Source organism: Pteropus medius, unplaced genomic scaffold (genome assembly GCF_902729225.1).
Source record: "Pteropus medius unplaced genomic scaffold, Ma_sr-lr_union100, whole genome shotgun sequence".
Taxonomy (NCBI): Eukaryota; Metazoa; Chordata; class Mammalia; order Chiroptera; family Pteropodidae; genus Pteropus; species Pteropus medius.
Genome location: NW_024349802.1, coordinates 21650137 through 21675838, shown reverse-complemented (window position 1 = coordinate 21675838; position 25702 = coordinate 21650137). Strand labels below are relative to the sequence as shown.

At 39.1% G+C, this 25702-nt stretch overlaps 1 protein-coding gene across 10 annotated transcripts in view; it reads right to left on the bottom strand.

Moving 5' to 3' along the window:
• The window catches only part of SGCD (sarcoglycan delta), a 1323040-nt gene that overhangs the window by 943182 nt on the left and 354156 nt on the right, over positions 1 to 25702 (bottom strand). The gene's annotated exons all lie outside the window — the stretch shown is intronic.

Here is a 25702-nt window from a genome sequence, read left to right as displayed (position 1 = left end):
AGCTACAGGGAGGGGAGGGGGAACATCCTCACAAGGGGAAATTTACACCCAGCTTTTAGGCAGATGGGGGAAGGCAGAGAGCTCTCTGCATCTGTAATTTCTCAACTGTCTTCAGCTCAAAATCATCTCTATGCCAAAGTGGCATATTTTGGGGTGGCGTAGTCTGAACCTCTTCACAGCAGATCCCAGTTTGGACTCGATATATTTCACCTGCGCAATAGCCACATGTTACTAGTGGCTCCTGTGCTGGACAGCGCTGACCTAGCGCTTCTTGTTGTTTCTGATAGAGCAGCTTCCCCAAGTGCAAAGCTAGGATTTAAATTAGGCTATGAGCATAAAGTGCTTACATAACCTCAAAAACATGGTAAGCTCCAGTAAATGGTAGCTATTATTATTGCTATTGTTGTTGCTCTTGGGTTGAATACTTTTGGCTTGTTTTCTATAAAAGTCTACATTTTAATTTTTATACCCTTCTTTGGTCCACATGCATATCAAAATCTTATTACATATAGCATTTGTAAATGCCATGCACATTGTTACATTTAATCACAGCTTTAATGACATAGATGCCTCACATTTTAGTCGTTTTTATCATATGTCTGATTTTATCACATCTGCATACCACCTGTACTATTATTTCAGACTTGTCTTCAAAGTTTCTTTAGACTGAACATTTGGGATTTTACCCTCATCCTGAGAAGTCATAGCTCTGAAATAAGTAGTTTGATATTCTAGATATATAATTTTCTTAATGTTAAAATAAATGCATAATTTTAAAAAATGTCCTTGTGCCTCTTCTGAAGATATCATATATGCAAAAATAGTATGCCTACCATATTTTGAGGAAAAAGCTATATAATCAGTATTTACATAGTAGTCCATCCTGGCTCCACTATCCTTAAGCTTCATGGCCTTGGCAGATTACTTAAGTCCTCCAACCATTAGTTGTCTTATTTATAAAATGAGATTGTCAGGGGATTTTGAGTATTAGATGAGATAATGCATACAAAGTTTTAGCAGTCCCTGGTTTTGTTGAGTGCCTTGATAAGGAAACATTAGCTCTATCTTTATTATAAGTGATATATTATCTTCACAAGACTCCACTAAAGAAACCAAGGATCATTATTTCTACTTTATAGATAAGAAAACCATCCCTGATAACTTGTCCAGGGTTAATGGGCAAGTTTGTAGCAAAGTTGGACTCAAAGTCAGGTCTTTGAAGGCATGTTCATTGCTACGTCCACTAAACTACATTTGCTGTGATGGAAAATATGTGTCTATTTTAATCATTGCTACCTACTAAAAAAGGAATCTTCCCCCTGGCAAAATAATTGAGTGGAGGAAATCAGAGAGACTTATCTTTCTTGACCATCAATAAGTATTTCTGGAGACCCTTGAGGATGCAAAGCCCTTTTCACCAAGAAGATACAATTTCCACTGCTCCCTTAGCTGACCACAGAACAGGTCTCTGTGGAATTTATTCTTAGAGCAAACACTTGAATGTACATTACAGTGAAGCTATCGTTTCAAGTTGGGCTACCTATCACCAGGAGAATTAAGAATCTGAACAACTTTTCAGGCAATGTGGTTCTGGTGCCTAAAATAGCTTGATATGTCAGGTTGGAGGAAGGAGGTGGAATGTGCTTCTGGAATTTAATTTTCAAGTCGAGGTCTAAATTCTTTGTTTCACTCTGTGAAATTGTCAAGGCACGCAGCCTTGGTGTCTTTCACAGAGTAAGGGCAGATTCTGCCTTTCAACAGACCCAAGAAACTTTTCAAGGCAAATTTAAGTTAGAAAATCATGCCAGGAAATACTTCTCCCGATAATATGCAGCTTTAAAAAACTGTGGGTCTTGTTCATAAAGATTAAAGAACTGCCATGATCAATGCCACATTTTCTCTGTTTTTCTTCTCTAAGATTTCTATAATTAAACAAAAGTAGGTTATGGATTACGACCAATCACAATCCATATTTCCAAAAGAGACCTACTTATAAAAGTATAAAAGAATAGAATCTATAGCACATAATTTAATTTTTAATATAATATTTTTTAAGAAGCATTTTATATATATTTGCCATTTCCCCAACAAAAATGCAAATCTATTGAGGCACATATTTTAGGAAAGTCTATTGTTGAGTGAAAAAAAATGAAGATTCCAAAAATGGCTTATTCTGTGTGATCCTGTTTCTATAAAACAACATCTTAAACTTATCTATTTTATCTATACATCTCTATCTATCTGAACAAGATTATATCAAAATGTTAATGTGCACCCCTGGGAGGGGGCAGATTATTTTTTTTTTCATATAGTTTTGTATTCTAACTTAAACAATGCAAATGTGTTACTTGTAGTATGTTGTTCAAACTATTTAGCATTTTGGCTGCTTGGTGACTTGTGGATAGCCAGCTCTTACAGGGAAAATAAGGCCGAAGGAGGATGCTCAACACTCCATGAAACCCCATGGTGCAGCACATTTCTGGGAGAAAGAGTTCTATACACATCTCCATTTAAGCAAGACTCCAGGAGAAACAAATTGGGTACTACCAGAAAGCTGTTCATTAACCAAGAGTTAGGGTGGTCTGACTGATGCAATTCCCGTGACCTAATAATCAGATGTGGGCTTTCAACCTAGCCTAGTGACATGAGAATGTTTCCTCACCCAATATAATGAGGACAACGTTTCTGTTATACAGGACTGACTATGTGAGGATGAGATAAGGTACTGTGTGTGGGATGCCCAGACCAATACCTGAAACAGAGTCGAGGTGTTTAATGAGCAGGAGCCGCCTGCAGCTAGGCCCAGGCATGGTCCCTCCTCAACCCCAGAGGAGACATTAACTTCAAATCCCTAAAGTACCTCTCCCTCCACCAGTTTGAAATTCTCAAAGGTGACTGCTAAGCCTGGAGTTCCTGTTAGGATCCTAGAGACTGCAAACAAGAAAAAGAAGAATCAGTCAGGAAAACTAACTTAGTCTTAGACATAAAGGTCAAGAGCTAGAAAGCTGAATTTATTTTGTTCACAGTGAGAAAATTAAAATTTTGATAACAGAATCCAAAAATGAGCACTAAAACTGGATAATGCAAATCCATTGAGGAGAAAGTAATTGTCTTAGAAAGAAGAAAATTCTCCATAATAATAGCTAGGCTTAGAGAGGCTAATTTAACCAAATTCACATAGGTAAGAAAGGGTGATAGTGGGATTTAAAGTAAGTTTGATTCCATCATCTTCCTTTTCTTATTACAGTTATAAAATCCTCAGGTTTGAAATGAATGTTAAAGGCTATCTATTTAGTCAGTTTCCTCATGTCTAAGAAAAAATAGTAGCTCAAGCGTTCCCTATAAACTTGAATTTTAGATAAACAACGAATAATTTTTAGTATTTGACCACAGATATATTTATACTAAAAAAAAAAATTTGTTTTTCTGAAATTTAAATTTATTCGGTATCCTTTATTTTATCTGGCAACCCGAAATATGATGTCAGCTCAGCATTCTACATAAGATCTAGTCAAAATAATAGATTTTCTTGGAATCTTGAAAGGTGTAATTCAAGGCAAAGGAATGATGACATTTTATAGTTTTTAAACCATAAAACATTTGTGACGCACTCTACACTTGACTAATAACTTCTTTTGATTTCAGTTCTCCCAAACTAAAACTCAAAGAAATTATGCTACTTGCTCAATGTCACACAGCTGGTAGGTTAAAAAAATCTGACATTGAAATCTCGATCATCCAATGGTGCTGGCACTCTTACTATTATTGCTAGTAATGGAAAAGGTAACTATACTTTATTAAGTGCTTCTTATATTGTCTCCCAAGGGCTATGGTTAGACTCTGTACATCACCTCCCCCTCCATGTGAAGACAGAAAAGCTCCTCACTGAATGAATACTGTTTAGAACCCTGCTTCCCAAAAATTCATCCCTAAATGTCAAACTAATAACAAGCTAAACTGAGTAGTAGCACATTTTAAGTTAATACAAAAGTTGACAAATTCCTGGGAAGTTGCTTTGGAGAGCCATTGTCTATTAATATTTACAACATGTGTCTCCTCTGTTAGGCTTTGAGATGCTTGAGAAGAAAGAACACATATTGGCCACCACTGTATCATCCTTCATTGAGCCTGGAGCCAGACTTTGCAAAGAGGAAGGATTCAAACAAATGTTCACTAAATAAATAAACAAATGAATGAGCAGAAGTCTTGACAGTATCAATTTAAGATTCTAGAAGAGGTAAGAAGACAACTTATTTTTTTTTGTTTTTTTTTTGTTTTTTTTGGTAAATGATTTAAAACTATCACAGAGAGGTTTTTAAGAGAAGAAATAGATCAATCGGCAAGTAGTGTTAATCTATAGAGCAAGCCTTGTTCCTCTAAACTGTTGCTTGAAAATACATTGTTAGAGAAGGGGGAAAGCAGAGGAAAGAGCTGAAAGTCTTCCTTTAATCAAGCAGTATTATGGTTCTTCAGCAGGCAACTCGCTTTATTGTGCAGCCTACAAAATACATAGAGAGTGATCCCAGAAAGATCCCATCTGCCAGTACTGCCACAGAAAGTTTTGTTGTTAAGAGACTGTGTTTGATTAATAGTAAGTACTAGGAGATGGCTGAACTGAGGGGGACTATCAACAAAGCTTACCAGTAATCTAGTGACAGAGTGTTTAATAGAGGAAAGGAAAAGGAAGAAACAAGTACCAGGAAAAGAAAGAAAGATATTCAGAAACAGTCAAGAGGGTGAGTTATAGTCCCATGTTTACAACCTGCTAGGAACAGAATTTGATGAGGTTCTTCTCTCCCTGGGCCTGTTTTTTTATCTGTAAAATAAAGGTATTAGACTGATCTATTTCCCTGGATCTACAGGGTATCATTAAGTGGTATGCCAAAGGAAAAAAAAATGCATTTCCGTGGTTAATTAAATTTGGGGAAATGCAGGAGTAAGCAAAACAAAATGGATTTATTTCAGAATTTTTAGTGCATTTGGAGTTCAAATGTGCTTTCTTTTTTCACCTTTAGAAGGGGAAAATAGCACCTACCCCATAAAGTTCTTGTGAGGATTAAATGAATCAGTTTTAAGAGCTAAATGGATGTTAGCTTTCATTATTATGGCTATCACCATCATCATCATCATTATTATTATTAGTCTCATAAGTAGAGGAGGGGGCTATAGAATATAACATCGTCCAAAGACATGTCTTATTTACTTATTAATTTATTTGTGGAATATCTCATTGGGGGCTAACATTCTTCATTATACCATCTGAGAAATCCTGACCTAAGGACGCTTCTGTGTTTGATACCCTATGACTCCACAGTAAATTAACTCCTAAATACAGGCTGCTTCACCCTTAGCAAGAGTGCTAAAGCCCACAATAAGCCCACAAATTTGTTGAATGAACAAACAAATGAATGAATTTTTTTAAGCTGAGAACCTACAAAGCCTACTCAATTCACAGGCCCAGACTGTAGCCCTGCCTCTCAGCCAGAAGAGTTTTTCAGAGCCTGTGGTTTTGATATTCCAAAAGGGAAATAAGAAATTCAATATATCTGCAAATGCTCAGTGCCATCCCCTCCTAGGCTAATTTGCCCATAATCATCCAAGACATTAGCTGCTTCATTCATTCACTCATTTATTCATTCATTCAGCAAATATCTACAAAACTTCCCTTATGTTCCAAGCATTATTCCAGCAATGAGGAGATTACCATGATGAATCATTCATAGTGCAGGCCTTCACAGTAATTAGTCTCCTTGAGGAGAAAAAATATGTAGAGTAATGGCAATTTAAGATGAGTAGTGCTGAGAGCAGCAACAGTTTAATGCAATAACAGATTACAGTAGCTTTAAGAAGCAGGAACATCTTCAGGAGAAAAGCAAGTGGCATTTAAAGTGGACCATGGAGGACCCAGGCATGTGGACATTTCAGGCAGGAGGAATTCATGGGCAAAGACTCAACACCACATCATACCAATAACGTATATCATATGTAACCATGCGGCACAGCCTAAGAGTGTGTTAAGTCTTCGAAATATAACCCAGCTCTGCTACATGCCGTTTCACTTGCATTAAACAAGTAGCCTCTCCTATTTTCCTTATTATTTCTAAAATGTAAATATTAATGTGAGATGAGTAAGCAATAGTAATGGTTAACGTTTAGCACTTGCAGAGTACCGGGCACTATTTTAAGCCCTTTGCACACATTGGTTCATTTAATCTCCATAATACATTTCTCAGGGGATGTAATTTGACCAAATTAAAGACCCAGGCCAAATCCTAATCATAGTACTCTGATCTCTATTTCGCCAGTGAAGAAACTGAAGCCCAGCAAAGAACCTCGATGGCTCAAGGTCACACAGGTAGTAATCGGCAGAGCTGGGGCTCAGACTTAAGATCGCCTGATTCACCAACCTGTGCTCTGAAGGTCCGTGCAGGCTCTCGTAACAAACAACTGCACCTGCAGCAAATGTGTCTAAAATAACTGACTGTTTTAATCATTTACAGAGATTAACTCATTTAGTCCTTACAAAGACCCTATGAAATAGAAATGAGAAAAGTGAAACACAGAGTCACACAGCTAGGAACTAGTATACCTGAAGTTTGGATGCTTGCTGTGAGGCTTCTAAGTCTGAGCTCTTAACCACGACATTACACTCCTTCTGTTACAAAAAAGGGGAAGACCTGGGCAGGGGTGAGCATTCTGAGCACTCAGAACCCCTCTTCCTTCAGAAGATACTTTAAATGATCTAAATTTCAAGGGTTACACGTCTATGGTGCAAAGTGTTCCACTGGGAATTACTCCTCTCCTGATGTGAATCATTCATATCGTCACTGCATGAACTGAGGAGGAGTTGGGGAAGGATTTCATTAAATGAACGATGTGGAACTTTCTGTATGTTCAAACTGACTTTGTCTATGTCCTTATAGAAGGGATTTTCACTGTTTAAAATAGGGGCAGGTGTACGCGGTATGCAATTGTGTTTGTGAGTACACACACTAGAAAAAGAAGTGGAAGGAGCTATTAAAAATATAATAGCCAAGTTAAAAGACATACCTTAAAATTAGGGTTTCCAAAGCTTAAATAAAAGAAGTCCTGTGGAGCCTTTTTATTTCTACCATTCCATGTTCTGTAACCTTCTTTTTAATGGTAGCTATCATCTCAAATGTCGTGGGCATTTTCTTAAGCTAAAAATGATCATTAGCTTTTAGAATGAAACACCAATAACTGTCTGATAATCTGTCTCAGTTAAGCTATTTTTTGCTGCTCTCTTTCACTGGTTTTTACTCAGACTATGAAAAATGTCTAGCAGGTGGACTCTCTGCTGAAACTGAAGGAATGATGTATTTGGGCTAATTGCTTTGTGCAAGAATTGGTTAGGAAATACTAACTCGTGTTAAACAGCAAAGTAAGTGTACAATTAAGAACAACTGAATAGGAATTAAAGAGCAGAAGAAGATTATAGTGAGTCTCAGCTTATAGCACGAAAATAAGAACTCCCTACTCTACAGCCAATCTCCTCTGCTCCCTTGTTTCGTACCCCTGAGTCTTTTTCAATTAGCTATAGGTCATGGAAAAACTAAAAAACAAATCTATCACCCATCTTTTACTTTCATTTGAAGCTGCAATATGAGGTTGTTATTGGTAAATAAAACAGATCGTTTAAAAAGTTTGTTAGGTATATAGTACATATAAAATATTTATTCAATGTATTATTATTAAAAATTCCTGAGGATTACTATGTGCCAGGCATTATGCCAGTTTAAATAACATTAACTGATTCAGTCCTCACAATTTATAAGGATGAGTGGTATTAACCAATAAGGAAAACATGGCTCAAAGAGATTAAGTAATTTATCAAAGGTCATACAGATGATCAGTGGTGAGGCAGATTCCAGCCCATGGCCATCTGACCAAAAACCTGTTCTCTTAATGGCCACTCTGCATGCCAGATTTACCTGTTGTTATTTCTCCAGGCTTAAGCAAGTCTCTTGAAACAGCAAAGAAACCTGATAATGGCTACATTATTATCTGATAGTTGCATAAAGTGGTGCCTCTCAAGCTGGAATTTCTGGAACATAGAAAGGGCCTAGGGCTCTGAAGCCATGGGGTTTTAAATGGTGTCGCTTCCTGGAATATTAAAACTAGTCCACTGGTAATTAAAAACACTTGTACATAAAAATACAAATTATGGAGTAAAATTCACAGCAATTTTTTAAGGTAAAACATGATGAAGATTCAAAAAAATTGGAGGTTGAGCCACATTTCTCATGCCCGGAAGCCTGACTCAATCTAGTCGCTGTCACACCTGAGCCCACCTGGCATCCCCTCTTCTCCTGGTGGTAGCACTGTGATTGTCCTTTAGGAGCCACTCTGAGTGACTGAGCGGTTGACCCCATTCCTGGTTCTGATGGAAGCCTGTGTTCCAGGCCTGAGCAATGGGACCCAATTGGAGATAATTAGAAAAGAGACTTTTTTTTGTCTGGACTTGAAGCTGGGAGGATGACTGCCTGGAGCTGCTTTGAGCCATCTGGCCACTATGTGAACAGAGCCTGCCTGAGAATGACGCCAACATGGAGCAAATCGGGCCAAGAGATGGAGCATGACCAAATCCTGCCGAAGCTGTTTGAGCCCTGGCCATCCTTGAGGCGAACTCCTGAACTCATTAGTCATGCAAGTGAGTAAAAAAATTTTTTTGAGTAAACATGTTTGTGCTGTCACTTGCAGCCGAAAATATCCTAATACAATGTCTAGCAATTCCTTCGATCATTACAGAAACCCAGATGTCAAGCTGCTGGCCACAAGATGGAGGAGAAAATCCATACCTGCTCATAGTTTTCCATGAATCAAGTTCACCTGCACATCATGGGAGAGAAAGGATCAGAACCTCAGAAAAAGGAGATGCTCATGGATATGAACAGCCAGGACCCGACTCACACAGCTACATAAATCAAGCAATGAAATTAAAATGATGTATTGAGAAAATGGGCAGGAATCCCAGAATAAATAATTCTTTCTGTTCCCATCATAATGTGATGGTGGATATGCCTGGGTAGGAATGACCTACACAATGAGACAAAGAAGAGAATAAATGTGATTTAACCTACCCTCTAAGAAAATCATTTGCCATTTTAGCAAAAAGAGAAATTTTAGGTGCAATGCGCACATATGTGTATTTATACACACCTGCTCTATTCTTCAAAAATCCTGAGTCTAATATTGGCTATAGTTTTATTTATTGTGTCTCCTGATTATCAAATACCAATGTCAAAGAAAGTCAGAGTCTGAAGTCTAGATCTCACCTCCACCCATTATTGCCATGTGGTCTTGAGAAAGTTATTCACACTCTCTTACCCTGAAGTCATTCCCACATTTGGCCACGACATAATGATTTTGGCTTCTTTCCCAAATTCAATACTCTCATCACCTTTGCCAAACCAGTCTCCCCTTTCCTCTGTGCTCATACTTCCAGATACCTCCGAGCTGGCTCTTCCATCTATACCTGTCTCAATCTTGCCTCCCTTTTAGCATCTATTCCAAGTCCTACCAACTCTGCAAAGTCCTCCCTACTGTCACGGTTTGCACTTATCTATTCCTTCTGAATTTTCAGAGCACAGAATATCAAGTGTGTTTAAAATGTCATATAGTCTAATCCCACCCCCTTCCCACAAATCTGTATTTAGCCACTGCAAACTCAAATGCCTACAGGGGGCCTGAAATTCATATAAAAGCATGAGGAGTATGAGGTGTAAGACACTAGGGCAAAGGTATATAATTGAAAGTGACACCTGCCTGGTTACCATGATTTCTAAAATATTACACATACATAATAGCCAAATCGAATGCAAATGCAACTATGTCAGATCGATGGACTACTTTTGTAGACCCTGACTTACAGCATCTCATTCATGACATGATCACAAATCCCAAGTGAAAATTACAGCTATGTGAAGCATGCTATTTCCTGTCCTGTATTTCAGCTCTATTAGAAATCACTCTTTATGGATTAATATCTGGAGTCGCTGCTACATTAGGAAACACTCAACTCTCTCAAATCTCTTGTACTGTCCCACAATTATTTCAAATGCAATATTAGTCTTATTCCACAAATGAAAGCTCCTTGAGATCAGGACACAAGCCATTATATGGCACACAGGGTTGCATTAGAGAGTGATTTCCTTTATGCGACTCATGTACTCTACCCCTGACCATAAGAACATCTTGTTTGAAGAGAATTTCTTTGGAGGCCTATTATAGAAAATGACAAATGAAGCAGTGAAGCAATTAAATCCAAAATGGTCACCCACAGGATGTGGGAGAGGATCTCTCATTTCACCCAGAAATGTTGATTGTAGTATGATTTTTGTTTTGTTTTGGTGTGTCTGCAAAGTGAAAATCCTTCAAGCATTCATCACCCAGCAATTACAAAAAAATGTTGCAATTAAGTTTTCTTTTTTTCCAAGCTGATAAGTGTCAGGAGAAGAAAAATAAACCACATTAAATCCACTTAGGCAAGGCAGATTTAAAAAAATAAACTTAAATGAACCAAAATTATGTTAACGGTTCTCAGTTTCTGTTGGTAAGTACAGAAATCATGAGTATTTGACCAGTTTTCCTATTATTTCATGTGCAAAGTTTTTTCACCTATGCTATCCACCAGGTTAGTTCCTGCTATCTCTTGAGTGAGGCTCTTTGAGGTCAAGGCAGCCAATCCACACAGAGAATGCAGAGCCCAGAAGCCTCCAACGTCCCCGGTGAGTGACCAAGGGAGAGCACACTCACCCTCTGCTGCTGAAAATGGAATGAAGGAAATTTTAGGTCTTCATAAACTCTTTTAATGGGACCATGCCTGGACCAGAGTTGACAATTCAGTACTGATCTGCAAATGAGTGTTGAATGAGCACATACTTTCCTCGCTTAGTTAAATTTTACAGTAGTTCTCCAAAAGGAAAACAAAACAGAGGTAGAGGATGTAGTAATTGATGAACAAATGACATTTATTGTACTGTGGAATATAAATGAGAGTTGTCATTATTTTGTTAAAGTTGTATATACATACATGTGTTTGTGCTAATGAGTTTACTCAATAAAAAAAGAAATTTGCCCCAAAACATCTTATCTCTTCTGCATGAGCTCGTTAATGTCAAGAAATTAAGCTTGATGCTCTGGGGAAAGAATATGGAGATATTTAGGCTATTAATGATAATAAAAATAACAATAACAATATTTATCAAGTATAAATTATGTTCAAAGAACTTTACATGTAGTTTTGTAATTAATCGTCCTAACAACCATTTGAAACAACAAATATTATACTTCATTTTACAGGTGAGAAAATGAGGCACAGATAGATTAAGTATCTTACCCACTATTTAATAATATAATTATTAAATTATTTTATAATTATTAAGTAGTGGAGTTGAGATATGAATTCAGGCAACCTAGATCAGAGATAGCTAATATAAACATTCTATTTTTCTAAATCTCATCTTTGTTGCATCTCCTGGTTCCCCAATGAACTGCTTTCATGGGACACGTGGGTTTTTTTTTTCTCCTCTTTAATTCCCCCCACACACACACATACACACACACTTGTGTTCTTTAAATAGCAACTATCTTAAATTCACAAATTAGCTTCTCCAAAACTGTCTTCCAGGGTACACAACTGTTCTGTCCAATATAATTTATTAGCAGCACAATTTATCCAATTACATTTTGGAAACTTGGACATAAGGCCAAACAGGTTGCCCTACTGCAGGACCCCTCAGAGCCTTGAACACGCCAACGCGCACTGTATTTAAAACAAAATGTAAACTCTTTGTAGGTGGCGATGCCTATCAGACCCATCACGATCTGGCTTCTGCAGACCTTCCCAAATCCAGCTGCTGCACTCGCCTCCAATCCCCATGCTCTAACCACACTTCCACACCCTCGGTTCTTCCCACCGGCCAACCTGTTCGCTGCCACAGTCTTCCCTCGCACTTGTTGCTCTTTTCATGTCTGACTCCTCCTCCCTCCCACCTTTCAGGTCTCAGCGGAAATGTCAGTTCCTTCAGAAAGGCTTTCCCACTGGCCTATCTGAAACCCATCCCAGTTGTCCTTATCCTATTACCTTTTTTATTTCCTTCACACATCTGTTCATTTATTTATTTACTTGATTATTGATTATTCGCCCTTTCTAAATAAGAGGCTCATGAAGACACCAGTTCCAGAAGGACAGGGAGCTATCATTTTGTGCTGGATCCCCACGACTAAGAACAATCCCTGACACATCGAGATGTTCAGTAAATGTCTGTTAAATGAATGAATAAATCTCAAAGAAGTAGACCCAACTTACTCCATTTTCTAAATCAATCTGACCACGCCACTCCCCCGTTCCGTTTTTTATATTATTTCATATTATTTTCAGGTGTATAGAACAACAGTTAGACGTTTATATAATTTATGAAGTGATCCCCCGATTACCTCTTCCCCTTCTTAATATCAGCATATCTCACTGAAAGCTTCTATTCCATGGAACACAGTATGTAAAAAGCAAAACTAAACCATTACTCAAAATAAAGGAAAATTTAACTTAATCTATCTGTGGCCTACCTTAAAATAGCTGTTCATTAAAATTAATGTTGTGGGATATTTCTGATGAAATTTTTAAATGTATCTAATTAGTATAATTATGTTCCATTAGATTAATTTAAATATATCTAGCGCTTTTTATAATTAAAGAATATAGGATTTTCTATCCTCAAAGGACAAATAACTTTAAAAGTGTTTTTAAATATAAATGGACTTACTGAAATTCCTGAATGCCCTTGTGTGTTAGCCCAGGTCCTCTGAGAAAAAGACACGCTAATGGAGGTTGTAGGTAGAACTGCATCTCTCCAAAAGGTGTTAAAGTACTAACCCTCCGGACCTGTGGCAGTGATCTTCTCTGGAAGTAGTATCTTCACAGATAACCAAATTAAGATGAGGTGATCAGGATGGGCCCTAATCTAATATGACTATGTCCTCAGAAAAGGAAGAAATTTAGACACAATGAAAGACATGTACGGCAGAAAGATGATGTAAAAACACAGAGAAAAGACTATTTACAATTCAAAGAACACCCGAGGCTGCCACGAGCTAGGAGAGAAGCCTGGAACAGATTCTCCCTCACTGCCCTCGGAAGGAACCAATCCTGCCAATCCCTTGATCTTGGACTTCTAACCCTCCAAAAATGTGAATGAATAAATTTATTTTTAAGCCACCCAGTCTATGGTATAGAGATCCTCAAATATGTTGTAGGAACTTAACTCCTGTTTATATCAATTAGCCTATGATAAAATTGGTTTCGTTATACATCATTTTCTTTACAGTCACAAAACCCCTGTTAACGCAACCCTGGAAAACTAACACAATAGATCAGACCTGTGAGAGATTAATTAGAAAATTACCTGTGAAGGAAAATGAGAATGATGTAAAAAAAGGCTGGGGGAGCCATCAGAGTGTCACGCAGGTATGTCCCTTGTGAACCAGAGAAGGAAGAAAGGGAAGAAGGGAAAGAGGGAGGGTGGGGAAGTTGGTTAAGCGGAAGAGTTTTAGACTGCATTTCAATTCTAAGAAAATTTGGCAAAGCAGACTGGGAAGTCCTTGAACCTAAGTTGCCCATCAGAGAAGTCCTATGTGTCCCAAGAACAGGCATGCTTTAGTGTCTTTGCCATGCTCAGTCACTGGCTGGGAGTGTCCCATGGGAAGTGTGACCATAGCACCAACGCAGTGATAAGTTTCAGAGCATGGCAATGGGGACAGTCAGAGATCTGAGTGATGTATTTTCACTCCCTCCACACTCTTGCCTTGCATGTGTCGCAGAGATCTTGCTGAAAGTTGAGCTAGAAGAGATTTTGGAATTCTTCTAAGGAAGTTTCCATTTACACAGTAGTTAAGAGCTTGCCTCCCCAGATTAGACAGGACCTGGGTGTTAGTTCCAGTGCTGCTGCTTACCAGCTGTGTAATCTTACTCAGTTAATTAATTTCTTTGGTCCTCAGTTCTTTCTTCTGTAAAGTGGGAATAATAATAACAACAACAACAACAACAACTACTCAAAGGTCATTATGAGTTTTTAATCAAATAATATAAGTGCTCATCACAGTTTCTGGGACATCATTAGCAAACAATACAAAGTAGTGCATGGTTATGAACTGTTATTTTTATCATAATCAATGCAGGAAACATTTTTGAAGTTTAGTTTGTGTGTTTTGCCTGCCCTTCATTACTTTACCTCTTTTAAAAAAATAATGGAACTAGTCTTTCCTACATAGTTATTGATTGGTCCTTCACCACATTCCTACTTTTGGGACAGTTGCAAATACTAGAGATAACCAATTAAAAGATCTCATTCCCCTGACACCATCAGGCATGGTGCTGTGCCCCAAGTGGGTCTAATTACACTCATCCTCTCTACCCAAGGGAAGAGGCTCTCTTTCCACAAGGGCTGTAAACTGTGGAATGTTGATGCTCTAAATGTCTCTGCATAAGCTGGGTTCTGCTTACCCCCAGCTACTACAGCAGCTGGGGCCACTCTTACCTTGTCCACCACCACCCTGCCACATGGGCCTTCTTTCAACCCCTCAGATGTCATAAGTTCTATCCTGATTGAAGTCAATGTCTAGAATGCCCTCTCCTCTTCCTCCATCCACTTCCGTATTTGGTCAGCTCATCCTTCAAATCATGGCTTAAAAACCCTTTCTTTAGAGAGGTCTTGTACCCTCCTTGAAGTCTCTAAAGCATTACTAAATCAGCATGTCCAAATCCAAATCCATGAGCATCCCCTCAAACCTGGTCCTCTATTCCTGTGAACAGTTCCACAAACCACAGAGCTACAAAATCTAGAATCACCAGTCTTGACCTGTCAATGACAATCATGCCTACCCAATGAGGTGAGCCATCTGAGAGCCCAAGATGCAGAGCTCTGGCTCCAGCTGTGACTGGACTTGCTGGATAAGTGAGCCAGTGCATCTGCTCTGCTACTTAAGCTAGTTTGAGTTTCTATTACTGCAGCCAATACAGTCCACGCTAATTTATGATCATTATCATCACCATTCATGTTTGTTATTATTGTTCTCTGTTTATAAAAAGAGCAATGTATACATAAAAACTCATTGGCATACCGTGGGGTAGGCCTGGTGACAAGTCAGACCTTCGTCCAGATAAATGGGTTTAGAAGCTGGAACATCAGAGGTGAGCTTTCTCATGCAGGTTTCACTGCCCTTAACCTTCAGCAGTAATCATTTTTCACATTCACCAAAACCATTTCACTAAACTTTGAGTACTCCATTCATCCATCCACCTAGGCTGTCACTGGGAATGATTTAGAAAGATTACATATCTCTGTGTCTTTCCATTGTCCTTAGAATGAAACCGACTCTAGCATGTGACCCCAGGGCAGCATGAACTAGGAGCACCATAGCGTTAAGTCCAGTTTCTACTGGGGGTAAATACAGTCTGGGGAAGCTGGGTGGAACTCACAGCCTGGGCTGAGCCCACCAGCATGCTCAGTTATCCGGGCCACAGTGACTGGCTCAGTGATGGGCATGTAACCCCAGCTTCACCAGTCAGCTTGAGAATCACAAGATTTTCTGCTGAGGGTAAATGAATAAATGTGAAACCCCAGGAACTTATAACATTACCCTAAGGTCAGTCAGTCTCAGAATGAAGTTGAACCTAAGGAAGGAAGAACAGAAATGGAGATTTGGACCACTACCACATTGCCAGGATACTAGTTCAAGCCTCCCCTGGAGCCAGATATTCCTGGACTTTTTGGCTACTTAAATCAATAAATTCCTTTATAGTTTAAGCCTGTGTCATGGGGTTTTCTATAACTTGCAACTAAAGCATCCTAAGAGATTTATTTTTATATACATATTTTTTCTGCAAAAAGAGTCAAAATTTCCATCAGATTCTCAAAATATCTATGATCTCGAAGAAATATTTTAACATTTGGACCCAAGAATTTCTAAGGTTTGTTACAACATTAGCATTCTGTGATTTTTCCTATTCATTTTAAATTTCAAGCTTAGCTGATAATACACAAAGCTAGGCAATATAAAAATGTTTTCAAATAAAATTGGGCTTTTCTATTATAACAAGAAACATGCTTATTATAAGAAAAAATGTCTGAAAACATAAAGAGTATAAAATAACAGAGAGACGGTCACTATTAATTTGGGGGTATTTTTCTATGCATTTTTATACAGTTTTATGGAAGTTTTAATATGGTTAAGCTCATACTATATATACCCAATTTTTCATCTGGCTTTTTTTTCACTAGACATTACAACATACACATTTCTCCAGATTATTAGAAACCTTTTGTAAACACCCTTTTAAATGGCTGCATAACTTTCTACTGAGCACTATAATTTCCTTAATGCTAGAAAAAAATGAGTTTGTTGTTTTGCAATCATATTTCCCTTGTTAGAAAAAGAATTCTCATCAGAATGTAAAGGAAGGAGCACAGTGTGGGACTGTGCATCGCGATGGCGGGTGAGGCCATGGGGAAACAGGTACGAAAGCAGAGCGCGCTGGGACACTGTGCTGCAGGTGGCCCCGCCCTCCTCTGGGTGTCAGCTCCACGTTTCTCTTGCTGCAGATGATCTTCCTGTGGTCCTGAGGCCACACTGAGGCTTATGGCCAGTGGTGTCCTTCAAGTTTCCCATTTAGCCACCTGGAGAGACTGACTCCAAATAAATCCAACTTCAACTTACATGAGTCGGGTGCCCATCCTTAATCCACTCAATGCTACCAGGGTCCAGGGTAGAGGGTACAGGGTCACATTGTACAAAATGGTGGTTGGAAATCCACCACCATGGATTTGGGCCTCGCCCATACTGATCAGAGGCATGAGCAAAACCCAAGGAAGAAAGAAAAAACAGGGTTTTATGCATCCTCTTGTAAAGCACCCCCAAATTATCCATCACAACAGGTTACAAATATAACACTACCCTCCTTTCACTCATGATGCTCAATTTCTCCATTATTCTTTGCACTAAATACCAACCTCTCTGAAAGATTTCCCCAACAACTATGAGTTTTTCCCCTGGGTCCCATACAGCGCTTGGATTATAAGTTACATTTTTCATTTCCATGGCTTTCCTTACTCATTTTCTGCCCAATTTCTTCAAGAAAGACTTAGCTGAGGCCAGCCAATGCTAAAGTGCAAGGCTGCTATGTGCTTCCTCATTGTTGATAATACAAAACACTTTTTCCAGGATCTGCCCCGACAAAGACCTAAAGGTTAGCTTATTCTGCACTCTGGATTCTTTAGGCTTGTGATGTCTCCTGCCTGCCCCTGGCTACCCTTTGGGTTGGGGAGGTGGGGATGCAGCAGGTAGTTTGGGGATGATGGGTGCGAGAAAAGAAACAGAATTTAAGGAACGACTCTGGGCTCCACTGTGTGCCTTGTAAACATTCACTGGGACTCTCTGAAGTTTATACTCTTTTGAATGGCACAGTTAATAAATGTATATCTCTAAGGAGACATAAAAGGGCTCATGCAGCCCGTTGCTTGCTGATCTAATCAGTAGCTACACACTTCTCGCATTTGTTAACTGTTCACAGTCTGAATAGCATTGATTAAAGAGCATTCCTTCCTTCAGTAATCCTCCTCCCTCCCCCCAAAATTATTCAGAAACTGTACTAGGTGCTGCAAACTGACATAAACGGAAATGGAACATAGTCCAGAACCTAAAGAAGTTCCCAAGGTAATGGGTGAGCAAATGAGGTACAAAGTGTAATCAGAGGTCCTAATTCTGATTGTGAGAATCAAAAGGTTCATGGAGAAAATAAAATTCACTGAAAATCCTTAAGAGCAGATATGACCGAGATAAGAGGAAAAGGGGTGGGGGTGATACTCAAATAAAAGAACAACACGAATAAAAAAAAAAGAGATGGTAAAAGAATAAATGGGGGCTGTTCCGAGGCTCTTGCTTATTCCAGTAAGATTCTAGCAGGAGGTGCACATGGTCTGTTGGGAAGAAGGAAAGTTGGAAAGACAGATTAGGGCCAGGCATTGGCTGACTCCCAATGTTGAGCTAAGACATTTGGGCTTTATCTTGTAGGCCATAGGAGAGCCATAGGTTTTCCAGTGAAGGAAGAAATGGTCTTATTTTCACTGAAAGAAAATAACTCTGGAGGGACTTGAAAGGAAGGCTTGATGGAGGGAAGAAAGATTGGAGGCGAAGAGAGCAGCTGAGAAGTTGTGCTATGTTTAGGATGGAATGCCTAGCACCAAAACTTTGGTAGTAACAAAAGAAAGAAGTAAACTGCCACCAAAGCTTTGCACCTACAGCATGCACCTGAGTCCAGACAAAGGAGGGATTCATGTGGGCTGGATCTGTCGAGGAGGAGACAGATCTTAAGGAAAAATAAAGGTACAATTTATTAAAACTGTCTGATGAGGCATCACTCTGATTAGTATTTCTATACAACACTATTTCAGTTTGCCATAAAGGATGCACAAAATCTGAATAATGAGAAGGTAAAAGCAGAAGGAAGGGCATCCTAGGTGATAGATCTGTCTTATATGGTCATCCTTAGAGCCCAACTCCCACTGAAGGCAAGTGTCCAGCCTAGTGCCTGGCTGCAAGAACCAAGGAGAAAGGGAGGGTGGAATGTGACCATTAAAAGCAAGAGAAATGCAGCATGGGATGAGTACATTACAAGCGCAGTGACATACACACATAGTAAAAAAGTAGAAAACAACTATTCGTGGTATGAATAAAGGGATTAATGATTAGGTGGATAAGTTTGCATATTTACTGTTATGAGAGCCTCCCATTTTGCCGGAAAGCTGTCTTATGCTAACTTGTGTTATTTTTAAATTTGTCTTCTTTTTACAGTATTACTTTTGAAAAGTTGGAAGATGATTTTGTAGGAATAGACTCCTATAATTACTAGAACAAAGCATCTTAGAGATTCAGAATGAGATAGTGCCTTGTAGCTAGCCCCTGGATTACTTGCTTCCAGACATGACTGAGCCAAGTCCACAGTTACTACTGTAGTACCTATCATGGCCATAAAGGCTGCTGTAGAAAGGGGTCTCACAGCCTTCAGAAAGAAGTGTCCAGGGAAAATGTTAAGTCAGGTATTGACTTGGCTCTGTCACAAAGCAACAAATGCCTTTAATGAGCACACTGATGGTGCTGCTATCTATTCGACATGTTATATACTCTAAGTACGACTTCTCTACCTAATGCTTCTTTTATTTGCGGGAGGAGAAAGATGGGTAGTATAGTTCTGATTCTACCACAAAGTGACTATATGATCCAGGGAAGGTCACCACCTCTCCAAGCTTCAGTTTTCTGACCTATAAAATGGGAACACCCAATCTCGTCTAATCTTGGAAGCTAAGCAGGGTCAGGCCTGGTTAGTAAGTGGATAGGAGACCATCTAGGAATACCGGATGCCGTAGGTGTTTAAAAAAAAATGGGAACAATACTAGTACTTATCTCTAGGATTATTCTGAAGGTAAAGAGAAATAATACATGTTAAGTAGTTAGCTTGGTGCCAGGAATATGGTTGTATTCCATAAATGTTAACTGCTGGGTAATTACTACTGTTATCATTAGTAATGGCCCATTTATAATGGAGAACCTTCGTTAGCCATTCTCCAGTCACAGCGACGAAGAAGCAACTTGCCCTGTTTTACAGTCAAGATGTTTCTCTTTAAAAACAAAAAACAGTATTTTAATTCCATCACTACCTCATTTGATATAAAGTTTGGATCAGGTATCTCACACCTGATAAAATAAATAGAAAAGGGAACCAGGTGACTTATGACCTCTCCACACATCCATAAATTACAGGTGGGTGTTCCCAGTCTCAGCATGTTATAGTCCTTACAAGGTACAAAATGGAATGACCATGGGATAAATCACCAGAGACACAGGTGGCCCAGATGGCAACAGCGAAAGAACTATTTGGAGCAGATCAGAGTTCTGTCTCTCTAGTGTTCCATGGTCCCCACTGGATGATACAGTTGATTCTGTCATTGCAGTAACACATCCTACAGATCACACAATACTCACGACTTAGGCTTCCCACAGTTTCTGATGCCTTTTCCTTTTTGGCTCAGTTATAATCCTCATGTGGAAGAATGATGTCTCATTTCACGGCCAGTTCTTTTTGGATCTCAGAGTTTCTTAGAACTTAAGGCCAAGTAACTGACCTGGCAGAGAGCCTGCCTACAGGCCAGGGATAAGGTCCAGAATGGCAGGGCTAAGATAGTAATGGAGTTGTGGTTCTGGACAAGAATTTATGAGACTGTCTAAATGCGGATCAGGAAGTGATGGTATAGGAACGAATCCTGCTTCTTAGCAGTCATGAGTATGTTGGTAGCATATTAACTCTTGAAAGGATTTGGGGAGTTCCTTTCCAAGTTGGCAACTGGTGGCCTGCAAATCAGAATAAGCCCAAAGAAGAGTTTTGTTTGATAAACAGTGTCTTTAAAATTGATTTGAAGGAGATACTAACATTTAAAAATTGGGAAATTATAAATATCTAGATTTCCTGGCTGCTCATAAAGAATCTGAAGATTTTTGATAACACTGGGCTCAGTGGCAACATTCTGAGTATCAGCTGCTCCTTCAAAGGTTCACAAGGGTCCTCATCACCTTTGAAATCTCCTCAACATCAGGACCAAAGGAGAGCATCACTTACCATGGAGGCTATGCTGTAATATTTACTGTGAACATGTTTCTACAAAAGTAGACTACAATACAAGATATAGCAGGAGAGCTTGTTTTTTCAAGAAAGATGAGAGAGAAAATTTATACTCAGATGTGAGGGCAATTTCTAAGTATTTATCATCCAAAATGAAGCAAATCTTTGTGGAAAGAATACAATTTCAGACAGACACCATTCTGAAAAATACCTGGCCTGCTTTAGTCCTCACTCACCTATCTGGTCCCTACCGACATCTGAGTTTATAACCCTGGGCTAATCCAACACTATCATTGAATGGGAAGAGAAACTGAGGCATAGGGAAGGACCAGGATCTCAGGCACACAGCCCTCAGAGTGTCCTTGACCACTCTAGCACAGTAATATGAACTTATAAAAAGGTAATTCACACAGTACAGTAGCAAGTACATGAATAAATCGTTTGTGCTAAAAAGGCAGACAGTGGAATGAAACACTCATGGGAAATGGGCTTAGGAGGAGGGTTTGATTTAGATCCTAAAGGAAGGTATATTGGACGTCTCATGTGTAACACTGCAAATCCCCTTGGTAGCAACCAGTCCTACACAGGCTTCAGGTAGCTTTGTGCAGGTCCTACTCTGGGCTCGGCACCCACTCATGCACAGACCAGGAGTGCAGGGAAGTTTATACTCCTCAGGATAACCCATGACTAGAAGAGACAAGAGCTGATAGGTAAATATGTTCTCTCTATTCTCGCCAAATGTACACTTCTAAGACAACCTCATATGGCTTCTCAAAATGCCCCACGATTCTACAACAGTCTCCTGTAATGATGGCCAATTCAATGACATAATCTTCATGTTTCTCTTCCTCCTTTCCCAATGTCTTAGTCTGTTCAGGCTGCTATAACAAAAATACCATGGATTGGGTGACTTAAACAATAAACTTTTATTTCTCAATGTCTGGAGGCTATGAAGTCCAAGATGACGACGCCAGCAGATGTAGAGTCTAGTGTAGACCTGCTTTCTGACTTGTAGACAGCTGCCTTCCACTGCGTCCTCACATAGGGGAGGGAGAGAGGGAGACAGGCAGGCAGACAGACAGATACAAGCTCTCTAGTGTCTCTCCTTATAAGAGCCAAGCCCACTCATGAAGGCTCCACCCTCATGACCTAATCACCTCCCAAAGCCCCCAGCTCCAAATACCATCACAATGGAGTTTCAACTTCGACATATGAATTCTGGTGGGAAACAAATATTCAGTCCATAGCACCCAGTCACCCTAATCATCATTCCTGATAACTAGGAACACAACCCCGAATAAACTACTCTCACAGAAGCCTTTATATCAGGCTTTGCTTTAAGGGAACTTGGGCTAAAACACAAGTTCAGTGGGAATATAAGGTAGATATCATTTCAGATAGGAAGGCAGGTAGCATTCAGGAGACAGGACCATGTATCTCTAATGTAAGGCTTTGGGCAAAGGAGTACCTGGGAATAAATGCTTTTCTCAGTACAACATCATACAAACTCTTGTGAGTTTTAATTAAAGAATATTACAAATGTCCCAAGAATGCCCTGTTCAGTGACTCATTGCCAAAAGTAGTTGAAACAGAACTGTAAAGCTTAAAACAGTACAGGGGTTAGTATTAAAGTTTGTTTTGTTTTTGCTTTGTTTTAATATTCAAGTCTAAGTATTCAAAAAAATTTTAATTGAATAAAAAAGCCAAAATTTTTAGAACTCTTTCGATGTGCCCGAAAAATTCAAATTATGTCATTATTTAAGACAGCATTTTATATTTTAAGTGGGTTTAGATTCTATTGTCTGGTTTCACCTCTCCTGGTAATTATAACGAGTGAAGTCTAGACTTTTTCCTTTCAGTATTCCCAAGGTAAGATTTAAGATATCTGAAGGTGTCAGTCAGGAAAACATGTATGGATTCTATGTGACATGAGATGAAGATAGTCTGGTATGCCACTCATTCCCTGGACAAACTTACTCAAGTTCCTTTCCATCTATGTATCTCAGTTCTACATGTGTAAAATAACAGATCCTAACCATATTGGTAGGAGGGAATGTGTACATTTTGGTGTTCAACCCTAGGGTACGACTCTTATTTTCACATCCCAGAAAACTAACTATTCTATTTCAACATGAACAAACGCAGTGATCTCCACCACATGCTTTCCAAATAGACCCTTCCATGTTTTAGAGAAAGCTAACCTGTTTCTGCCAGCCAAAGTGGCAGTTGAAAATTTTCATGACTGGAGGAAAGATAGGCGTTTGTGTGCTTGCTTGCTCCTCTGTTTATGTGTCTGGTTTATAGCAGGCTTGCTCCAAATATAATTCAGTACGGCAAGGAGGTGACCCATGTCCGAGAATCCTGAATTCACCAACACGTGATTCAATGATTTTCTTACTGTTCTTTATTTTACTAGAAGCTTTAGATTTTGTAGCTTTAACTAATGCCCGTCTGAAGATTGAGAAATATTCTTTCTCCAAATGCAACGTGACTCCCCAGAGCACTGGAAGTGGTATGAGCTGACTGGTGGTAGATGCACACCCTCAGAACCCACCTCTGGGCCCACGTGAGCCTGACTTGACTTACTTCTTTGGCCTTAATGTAGCATTTCATGTCCAGTATCAGCACAGCTGGGACCGAATATCAATTCCAAAGACTTAGCCTCAGGATAATGTTCAAAAATTCTTCTCGGAAACAAGTACATGGCAAAGAGTTCTGAACTGGCTCTCTCCTTGACTCTAGCCTGGGAAAAGCTGGAGTCGGGCACTGGCTCACATTGGCATTTCTGGGCCCTCTCGACATGGGTGCCATCTGATTAAGCATCTGTAGGTGTCAGCACCTGGCTGACATCCAGATCTTTGCTTCTGGCTGGACTTCATTGGCCAAATGTGGCCTTTCAGCTCACATCTGTCCTCCAGCCTGGCCACATACTGGGTACTAGCATTTTGGCAGACTGTAAAAGCACCCCCATTACAGCTGTCTCTGTGTGGTCCTGCTCGTCCAACTGTCTTAATTAGTTGACTTGCCTTTAGCTCATTATTTGGAATATTGCCCCACCCCCAACAGTATAGTTTTTCTTAGAGTTTTTACACATTTTTTATTTTTCCTGGGTACTTGATACTATACTGGCTCCTATAATGGTATCTTTTCTTTCATTTTCTGTTTGTTTCTGTAGTAAAATACTGTTATAAGAAGCTAAATATTCTGACAAAGGCCAATCTATAGATGCTGAAGGTTCTGTTTTTTACTATTTGGACTGCCGAAAGCCAAAAGCTTGAGTAATGTGAGAGCTGCTAGGTAACTAGTGGAAGAACAATTGTGTACCTTCTGAGTTAGTGCTGGCACTGTTGAAGAAACTTAACATTGTCTGTAAAATAACAGGGTATTTTTTTCCTGTTATTTTGTCAGCAAGGCATCTGATTGATATACTGCATTGTTTTCAACCATGGTTTTATGAGACCCATATCAAATACTGAAAACTAAGCTATATATTTAGAACAGTAATTAATCTGAAGCAGCCTCTGTGCCTTATCCCCTGTTAAAGTTTTAAAGTAAACCAAGGTTGATGAATATTTAATGTACTGGACCTCATTGTCATCTGATAATAAGATTTGTTATAGGGTTATAAAATGTTATGTTAGGTTCTTACAGCACATTATTAATATTGCAAAATGTAGCTAGGTTTCCAGGCAGAGCTACCTGACCAAAAAAAAAAAAAAAAAAAGAAAGATAAGTGACATCAACCATTTCCTTCAAGGGCTTAGAAGATAATCAGTCAAGAGGTGAAAAGATGTATTTGAGCATTAGATGCATTCACCAGGCAATGAAAAAGAAAGAAGGAAGAAGACAATGAGGAAAATGAAGGAGAACGAGGGAAAAGATGAAGAGAAAGGAAGCAACAAAATAGGAAAACCAAAGAGAGGAGGTTAGAGGGACGGTTTGTTGCGGGGAGCGTCCACGGATCAGACGGAAGCTCAGATGGAATGAACACTAAAGGCCTTTCCCACATTTAGAGTTTAGAATTTCATGTTCCCTCCAAAGGAGATCAGAATATGCAACTTTTGAAATATGCCACCATAGCATAAGGATTATTTTGAGCTGAAGGCAACTGAGAAAAAGCGGACACAGGAAATGTTCTCTGCCCTCTCCTCTAATCTGCCTAAAAGCAGGGCATAAATTTCCCTTGTGAAGATGTTCCCCTTCTCCCAAACAAGGAAAAGGAGAACAATCCTTATCGCCAGAGACAGAGGTGGCACTGAGATGGATCTGCATAAACAAATCTTACTAAACAACTCTTACCTATCATTAGTTTCTTCATATATTTCCTAGTCACCGGTTCTACAATTTATCACTCCCAAAAGCCCAAACCTCCTTTTCTTTTACCTTCTCACCTCTCCAAAATTTATCAGCCTTTGTTTTAATGGTAAATAAGCCCAGTAGTCTAGCTACTTCTTTGGGGTTTTACTTCTTTTCTGTGAGGCCTCTCTGCACATAAATTTTAAATATTAACATCAATAAAAATGTGTATCCTTTTCTCCTGCTAAGATTTCTTTTGTCAATTTAATTGGCAGCCTCCAGCCACAAAACTAAGAGGGTAGAAGAAAAACTTTTCCTATACTTCACAATCAAAAAAACTCTACAGCTCTAGGAATCTTGTGAGGCCATTGATTCCATCTTATAATTCTCTGAAAGAATCCAATGGCCCTCCTGAAAAATTGCTGCTGTCCACAGAGAAAACTCTGGAAATAAAGAAAGTAACACTTGGCAATAGTAATAATAAACCAAGAATAGAGTTTAGACATGGTTGTTTACTTATGGTCCACTCTTGTCCATCACAAAAGCAAGACAAAGGCTTAGAATAGATATCAAATTCTAACCTAGAAAAGATATCAAACTCCTTTTTCAAGGGGCAAAGCAGCACAAGAGAGGAAAGTCAATCAAAATAAAAGGAACATAGAACCAACCTTTGATAGATTCTTGAAGAGACAAATGTCAATTTGAAAAGAAAAATAA